Source organism: Anomaloglossus baeobatrachus, unplaced genomic scaffold (genome assembly GCF_048569485.1).
Source record: "Anomaloglossus baeobatrachus isolate aAnoBae1 unplaced genomic scaffold, aAnoBae1.hap1 Scaffold_850, whole genome shotgun sequence".
In the NCBI taxonomy this organism is placed as follows: Eukaryota; Metazoa; Chordata; class Amphibia; order Anura; family Aromobatidae; genus Anomaloglossus; species Anomaloglossus baeobatrachus.
In genome coordinates this window covers 65,391-72,360 of record NW_027445240.1, presented here as the reverse complement: position 1 = coordinate 72,360, position 6,970 = coordinate 65,391, and the positions used below count along the sequence as shown (strand labels likewise).

The window sequence follows — 6,970 nt, the reverse complement described above, 5'->3', positions numbered from 1 at the left end:
CCCGATTTAATGAATTGGAAGAAAGCATACGTCTTCATATGCACCTCAATTTGGCCCATTCACTTTTCACACTTCCTCCTTTTGTTTTTTATCTTTCACACTTTTGACTTTCTTTATTCATCCAAATAGCAAACTCATCACCACTCAACCTGACCAACTCGGCTATGTCCCCGTGCTGCAGTTCTCTGTCTTATCTAGATCATTTGCAATTGAATGGAATAGATCCCTTTTGGACAAAGTGGATTCACCTGCTGCTGCAGTGACCACAGGTGTGATAACATCTAGAATTGGCATCTGGTGCGATCTCTCCGCTTCCACTCCAAAGAAAGTTACCTGTTTATTCCTATCATGCATTGGTTTTTGGGGTTTTCTTTGAGTAATGATGATCTCTTTAGTAGTCTGTTGGCGCCCTCTCCTGGAGGAATAGTTTGCTTGCTCTTGGACATTCTAAAAGAGAGGTCATGATAGACATTGAGCTTCTGAGCTCAATTGGGGAAAGTCATGGGTGATGAATGTTTGCAACCTACTGCGAAGCCTCATACCGCAATATAAGGAACGTCAAATACTAAGAAAGGGCGGCCTATGAAAGAATTACTACTTTCAATAAGTACACTTAAACGGCTAATTGGGAATAGAAAAACTGTAAAAAGCCCTCTGAGAAAGCCCCCCTCTAACCTTTGATAGTAAGCTTTTCTGTAGTCTGCCTGTTGATGTATTTTCCGTTTGAACTGTGCACAACATGAAGAGACGGAACACTGGCGGCTTGTCACAATGCCCCCCGATGACATCACAATAGCGCTGCTGCCTAGAAAACAAGCTGCGCAGAAGAAGTTGTTCTTTGGGTGGGAGGGTGGGCTAGTGGAAGGAGGGGGCAATCTCTTTTTTTCCCGGGTGGTAGGGGGATGACAGGAGAAGGGAAGCGGGTGGTGAGAAAGGTACAGAGGGCAGGGTTTGGGGGCTGGGAAGGAAAGGGAAAAGATTAGGGTTTGGGGATGATGAAAGGGCTTTCTACGGGTAAGGATGGCAAAGGGTGGCAGTGACGGAAAGTCAGGCAACCTGTCCTGTCCGTCTTTTTGTATCGTGAATTGGAAAGACTGCAAGGGGGAGGGGAGTTGCTTGCGCCCTAAAGGAGGAGTTATTCAGATTCATTGCAGTGGGCGGCGGCTGCAAAACGCACCATTCTTCTTGTTTTGGCTCTGCAAAGCAGCCTTTTCAAGGGTTGGCTTGGGTGACAAAATGTCTTGTGTAGGCGTGGGTTTGTCTCCCTCTCGCTCTCTCTCCCTAAGATGTGTCCGGCATAGGCCAGGGTGCCACTCGAGGCCCAAACCAATTCTGGTTATCGCTTCTCGGCCTTTTGGCTAAGATCAAGTGTAGTATCTGTTCTTATCAGTTTAATATCTGATACGTCCCCTATCTGGGGACCATATATTAAATGGATTTTTAGAACAGGGAGATGGAAAAAGAGCTTGCTCTGTCCACTCCACGCATTGACCTGGTATTGCAGTACCTCCAGGAACGGTGCACCCCTTCTTAACCCAGTTTCCAAAAGCAGAACTCAATTCACCTGATTCATATTAGCCCGATTTAATGAATTGGAAGAAAGCATACGTCTTCATATGCACCTCAATTTGGCCCATTCACTTTTCACACTTCCTCCTTTTGTTTTTTATCTTTCACACTTTTGACTTTCTTTATTCATCCAAATAGCAAACTCATCACCACTCAACCTGACCAACTCGGCTATGTCCCCGTGCTGCAGTTCTCTGTCTTATCTAGATCATTTGCAATTGAATGGAATAGATCCCTTTTGGACAAAGTGGATTCACCTGCTGCTGCAGTGACCACAGGTGTGATAACATCTAGAATTGGCATCTGGTGCGATCTCTCCGCTTCCACTCCAAAGAAAGTTACCTGTTTATTCCTATCATGCATTGGTTTTTGGGGTTTTCTTTGAGTAATGATGATCTCTTTAGTAGTCTGTTGGCGCCCTCTCCTGGAGGAATAGTTTGCTTGCTCTTGGACATTCTAAAAGAGAGGTCATGATAGACATTGAGCTTCTGAGCTCAATTGGGGAAAGTCATGGGTGATGAATGTTTGCAACCTACTGCGAAGCCTCATACCGCAATATAAGGAACGTCAAATACTAAGAAAGGGCGGCCTATGAAAGAATTACTACTTTCAATAAGTACACTTAAACGGCTAATTGGGAATAGAAAAACTGTAAAAAGCCCTCTGAGAAAGCCCCCCTCTAACCTTTGATAGTAAGCTTTTCTGTAGTCTGCCTGTTGATGTATTTTCCGTTTGAACTGTGCACAACATGAAGAGACGGAACACTGGCGGCTTGTCACAATGCCCCCCGATGACATCACAATAGCGCTGCTGCCTAGAAAACAAGCTGCGCAGAAGAAGTTGTTCTTTGGGTGGGAGGGTGGGCTAGTGGAAGGAGGGGGCAATCTCTTTTTTTCCCGGGTGGTAGGGGGATGACAGGAGAAGGGAAGCGGGTGGTGAGAAAGGTACAGAGGGCAGGGTTTGGGGGCTGGGAAGGAAAGGGAAAAGATTAGGGTTTGGGGATGATGAAAGGGCTTTCTACGGGTAAGGATGGCAAAGGGTGGCAGTGACGGAAAGTCAGGCAACCTGTCCTGTCCGTCTTTTTGTATCGTGAATTGGAAAGACTGCAAGGGGGAGGGGAGTTGCTTGCGCCCTAAAGGAGGAGTTATTCAGATTCATTGCAGTGGGCGGCGGCTGCAAAACGCACCATTCTTCTTGTTTTGGCTCTGCAAAGCAGCCTTTTCAAGGGTTGGCTTGGGTGACAAAATGTCTTGTGTAGGCGTGGGTTTGTCTCCCTCTCGCTCTCTCTCCCTAAGATGTGTCCGGCATAGGCCAGGGTGCCACTCGAGGCCCAAACCAATTCTGGTTATCGCTTCTCGGCCTTTTGGCTAAGATCAAGTGTAGTATCTGTTCTTATCAGTTTAATATCTGATACGTCCCCTATCTGGGGACCATATATTAAATGGATTTTTAGAACAGGGAGATGGAAAAAGAGCTTGCTCTGTCCACTCCACGCATTGACCTGGTATTGCAGTACCTCCAGGAACGGTGCACCCCTTCTTAACCCAGTTTCCAAAAGCAGAACTCAATTCACCTGATTCATATTAGCCCGATTTAATGAATTGGAAGAAAGCATACGTCTTCATATGCACCTCAATTTGGCCCATTCACTTTTCACACTTCCTCCTTTTGTTTTTTATCTTTCACACTTTTGACTTTCTTTATTCATCCAAATAGCAAACTCATCACCACTCAACCTGACCAACTCGGCTATGTCCCCGTGCTGCAGTTCTCTGTCTTATCTAGATCATTTGCAATTGAATGGAATAGATCCCTTTTGGACAAAGTGGATTCACCTGCTGCTGCAGTGACCACAGGTGTGATAACATCTAGAATTGGCATCTGGTGCGATCTCTCCGCTTCCACTCCAAAGAAAGTTACCTGTTTATTCCTATCATGCATTGGTTTTTGGGGTTTTCTTTGAGTAATGATGATCTCTTTAGTAGTCTGTTGGCGCCCTCTCCTGGAGGAATAGTTTGCTTGCTCTTGGACATTCTAAAAGAGAGGTCATGATAGACATTGAGCTTCTGAGCTCAATTGGGGAAAGTCATGGGTGATGAATGTTTGCAACCTACTGCGAAGCCTCATACCGCAATATAAGGAACGTCAAATACTAAGAAAGGGCGGCCTATGAAAGAATTACTACTTTCAATAAGTACACTTAAACGGCTAATTGGGAATAGAAAAACTGTAAAAAGCCCTCTGAGAAAGCCCCCCCTCTAACCTTTGATAGTAAGCTTTTCTGTAGTCTGCCTGTTGATGTATTTTCCGTTTGAACTGTGCACAACATGAAGAGACGGAACACTGGCGGCTTGTCACAATGCCCCCCGATGACATCACAATAGCGCTGCTGCCTAGAAAACAAGCTGCGCAGAAGAAGTTGTTCTTTGGGTGGGAGGGTGGGCTAGTGGAAGGAGGGGGCAATCTCTTTTTTTCCCGGGTGGTAGGGGGATGACAGGAGAAGGGAAGCGGGTGGTGAGAAAGGTACAGAGGGCAGGGTTTGGGGGCTGGGAAGGAAAGGGAAAAGATTAGGGTTTGGGGATGATGAAAGGGCTTTCTACGGGTAAGGATGGCAAAGGGTGGCAGTGACGGAAAGTCAGGCAACCTGTCCTGTCCGTCTTTTTGTATCGTGAATTGGAAAGACTGCAAGGGGGAGGGGAGTTGCTTGCGCCCTAAAGGAGGAGTTATTCAGATTCATTGCAGTGGGCGGCGGCTGCAAAACGCACCATTCTTCTTGTTTTGGCTCTGCAAAGCAGCCTTTTCAAGGGTTGGCTTGGGTGACAAAATGTCTTGTGTAGGCGTGGGTTTGTCTCCCTCTCGCTCTCTCTCCCTAAGATGTGTCCGGCATAGGCCAGGGTGCCACTCGAGGCCCAAACCAATTCTGGTTATCGCTTCTCGGCCTTTTGGCTAAGATCAAGTGTAGTATCTGTTCTTATCAGTTTAATATCTGATACGTCCCCTATCTGGGGACCATATATTAAATGGATTTTTAGAACAGGGAGATGGAAAAAGAGCTTGCTCTGTCCACTCCACGCATTGACCTGGTATTGCAGTACCTCCAGGAACGGTGCACCCCTTCTTAACCCAGTTTCCAAAAGCAGAACTCAATTCACCTGATTCATATTAGCCCGATTTAATGAATTGGAAGAAAGCATACGTCTTCATATGCACCTCAATTTGGCCCATTCACTTTTCACACTTCCTCCTTTTGTTTTTTATCTTTCACACTTTTGACTTTCTTTATTCATCCAAATAGCAAACTCATCACCACTCAACCTGACCAACTCGGCTATGTCCCCGTGCTGCAGTTCTCTGTCTTATCTAGATCATTTGCAATTGAATGGAATAGATCCCTTTTGGACAAAGTGGATTCACCTGCTGCTGCAGTGACCACAGGTGTGATAACATCTAGAATTGGCATCTGGTGCGATCTCTCCGCTTCCACTCCAAAGAAAGTTACCTGTTTATTCCTATCATGCATTGGTTTTTGGGGTTTTCTTTGAGTAATGATGATCTCTTTAGTAGTCTGTTGGCGCCCTCTCCTGGAGGAATAGTTTGCTTGCTCTTGGACATTCTAAAAGAGAGGTCATGATAGACATTGAGCTTCTGAGCTCAATTGGGGAAAGTCATGGGTGATGAATGTTTGCAACCTACTGCGAAGCCTCATACCGCAATATAAGGAACGTCAAATACTAAGAAAGGGCGGCCTATGAAAGAATTACTACTTTCAATAAGTACACTTAAACGGCTAATTGGGAATAGAAAAACTGTAAAAAGCCCTCTGAGAAAGCCCCCCTCTAACCTTTGATAGTAAGCTTTTCTGTAGTCTGCCTGTTGATGTATTTTCCGTTTGAACTGTGCACAACATGAAGAGACGGAACACTGGCGGCTTGTCACAATGCCCCCCGATGACATCACAATAGCGCTGCTGCCTAGAAAACAAGCTGCGCAGAAGAAGTTGTTCTTTGGGTGGGAGGGTGGGCTAGTGGAAGGAGGGGGCAATCTCTTTTTTTCCCGGGTGGTAGGGGGATGACAGGAGAAGGGAAGCGGGTGGTGAGAAAGGTACAGAGGGCAGGGTTTGGGGGCTGGGAAGGAAAGGGAAAAGATTAGGGTTTGGGGATGATGAAAGGGCTTTCTACGGGTAAGGATGGCAAAGGGTGGCAGTGACGGAAAGTCAGGCAACCTGTCCTGTCCGTCTTTTTGTATCGTGAATTGGAAAGACTGCAAGGGGGAGGGGAGTTGCTTGCGCCCTAAAGGAGGAGTTATTCAGATTCATTGCAGTGGGCGGCGGCTGCAAAACGCACCATTCTTCTTGTTTTGGCTCTGCAAAGCAGCCTTTTCAAGGGTTGGCTTGGGTGACAAAATGTCTTGTGTAGGCGTGGGTTTGTCTCCCTCTCGCTCTCTCTCCCTAAGATGTGTCCGGCATAGGCCAGGGTGCCACTCGAGGCCCAAACCAATTCTGGTTATCGCTTCTCGGCCTTTTGGCTAAGATCAAGTGTAGTATCTGTTCTTATCAGTTTAATATCTGATACGTCCCCTATCTGGGGACCATATATTAAATGGATTTTTAGAACAGGGAGATGGAAAAAGAGCTTGCTCTGTCCACTCCACGCATTGACCTGGTATTGCAGTACCTCCAGGAACGGTGCACCCCTTCTTAACCCAGTTTCCAAAAGCAGAACTCAATTCACCTGATTCATATTAGCCCGATTTAATGAATTGGAAGAAAGCATACGTCTTCATATGCACCTCAATTTGGCCCATTCACTTTTCACACTTCCTCCTTTTGTTTTTTATCTTTCACACTTTTGACTTTCTTTATTCATCCAAATAGCAAACTCATCACCACTCAACCTGACCAACTCGGCTATGTCCCCGTGCTGCAGTTCTCTGTCTTATCTAGATCATTTGCAATTGAATGGAATAGATCCCTTTTGGACAAAGTGGATTCACCTGCTGCTGCAGTGACCACAGGTGTGATAACATCTAGAATTGGCATCTGGTGCGATCTCTCCGCTTCCACTCCAAAGAAAGTTACCTGTTTATTCCTATCATGCATTGGTTTTTGGGGTTTTCTTTGAGTAATGATGATCTCTTTAGTAGTCTGTTGGCGCCCTCTCCTGGAGGAATAGTTTGCTTGCTCTTGGACATTCTAAAAGAGAGGTCATGATAGACATTGAGCTTCTGAGCTCAATTGGGGAAAGTCATGGGTGATGAATGTTTGCAACCTACTGCGAAGCCTCATACCGCAATATAAGGAACGTCAAATACTAAGAAAGGGCGGCCTATGAAAGAATTACTACTTTCAATAAGTACACTTAAACGGCTAATTGGGAATAGAAAAACTGTAAAAAGCCCTCTG

General features: G+C 45.8%; 4 non-coding genes across 4 annotated transcripts; all 4 read left to right on the top strand.

Annotated features, from left to right (window-relative positions):
• Positions 1-1,338: 1,338 nt before the first annotated feature.
• Positions 1,339-1,529, top strand: LOC142288787 (U2 spliceosomal RNA). The gene has a single exon (XR_012749419.1). It is a non-coding gene; the product is annotated as a U2 spliceosomal RNA (small nuclear RNA).
• Positions 1,530-2,916: 1,387 nt separating this feature from the next.
• Positions 2,917-3,107, top strand: LOC142288786 (U2 spliceosomal RNA). The gene has a single exon (XR_012749418.1). It is a non-coding gene; the product is annotated as a U2 spliceosomal RNA (small nuclear RNA).
• A 1,388-nt stretch (positions 3,108-4,495) lies between these two features.
• On the top strand, positions 4,496-4,686 carry LOC142288785 (U2 spliceosomal RNA). Its single transcript, XR_012749417.1, has one exon. It is a non-coding gene; the product is annotated as a U2 spliceosomal RNA (small nuclear RNA).
• A 1,387-nt stretch (positions 4,687-6,073) lies between these two features.
• On the top strand, positions 6,074-6,264 carry LOC142288784 (U2 spliceosomal RNA). The gene has a single exon (XR_012749416.1). It is a non-coding gene; the product is annotated as a U2 spliceosomal RNA (small nuclear RNA).
• Positions 6,265-6,970: the final 706 nt, after the last annotated feature.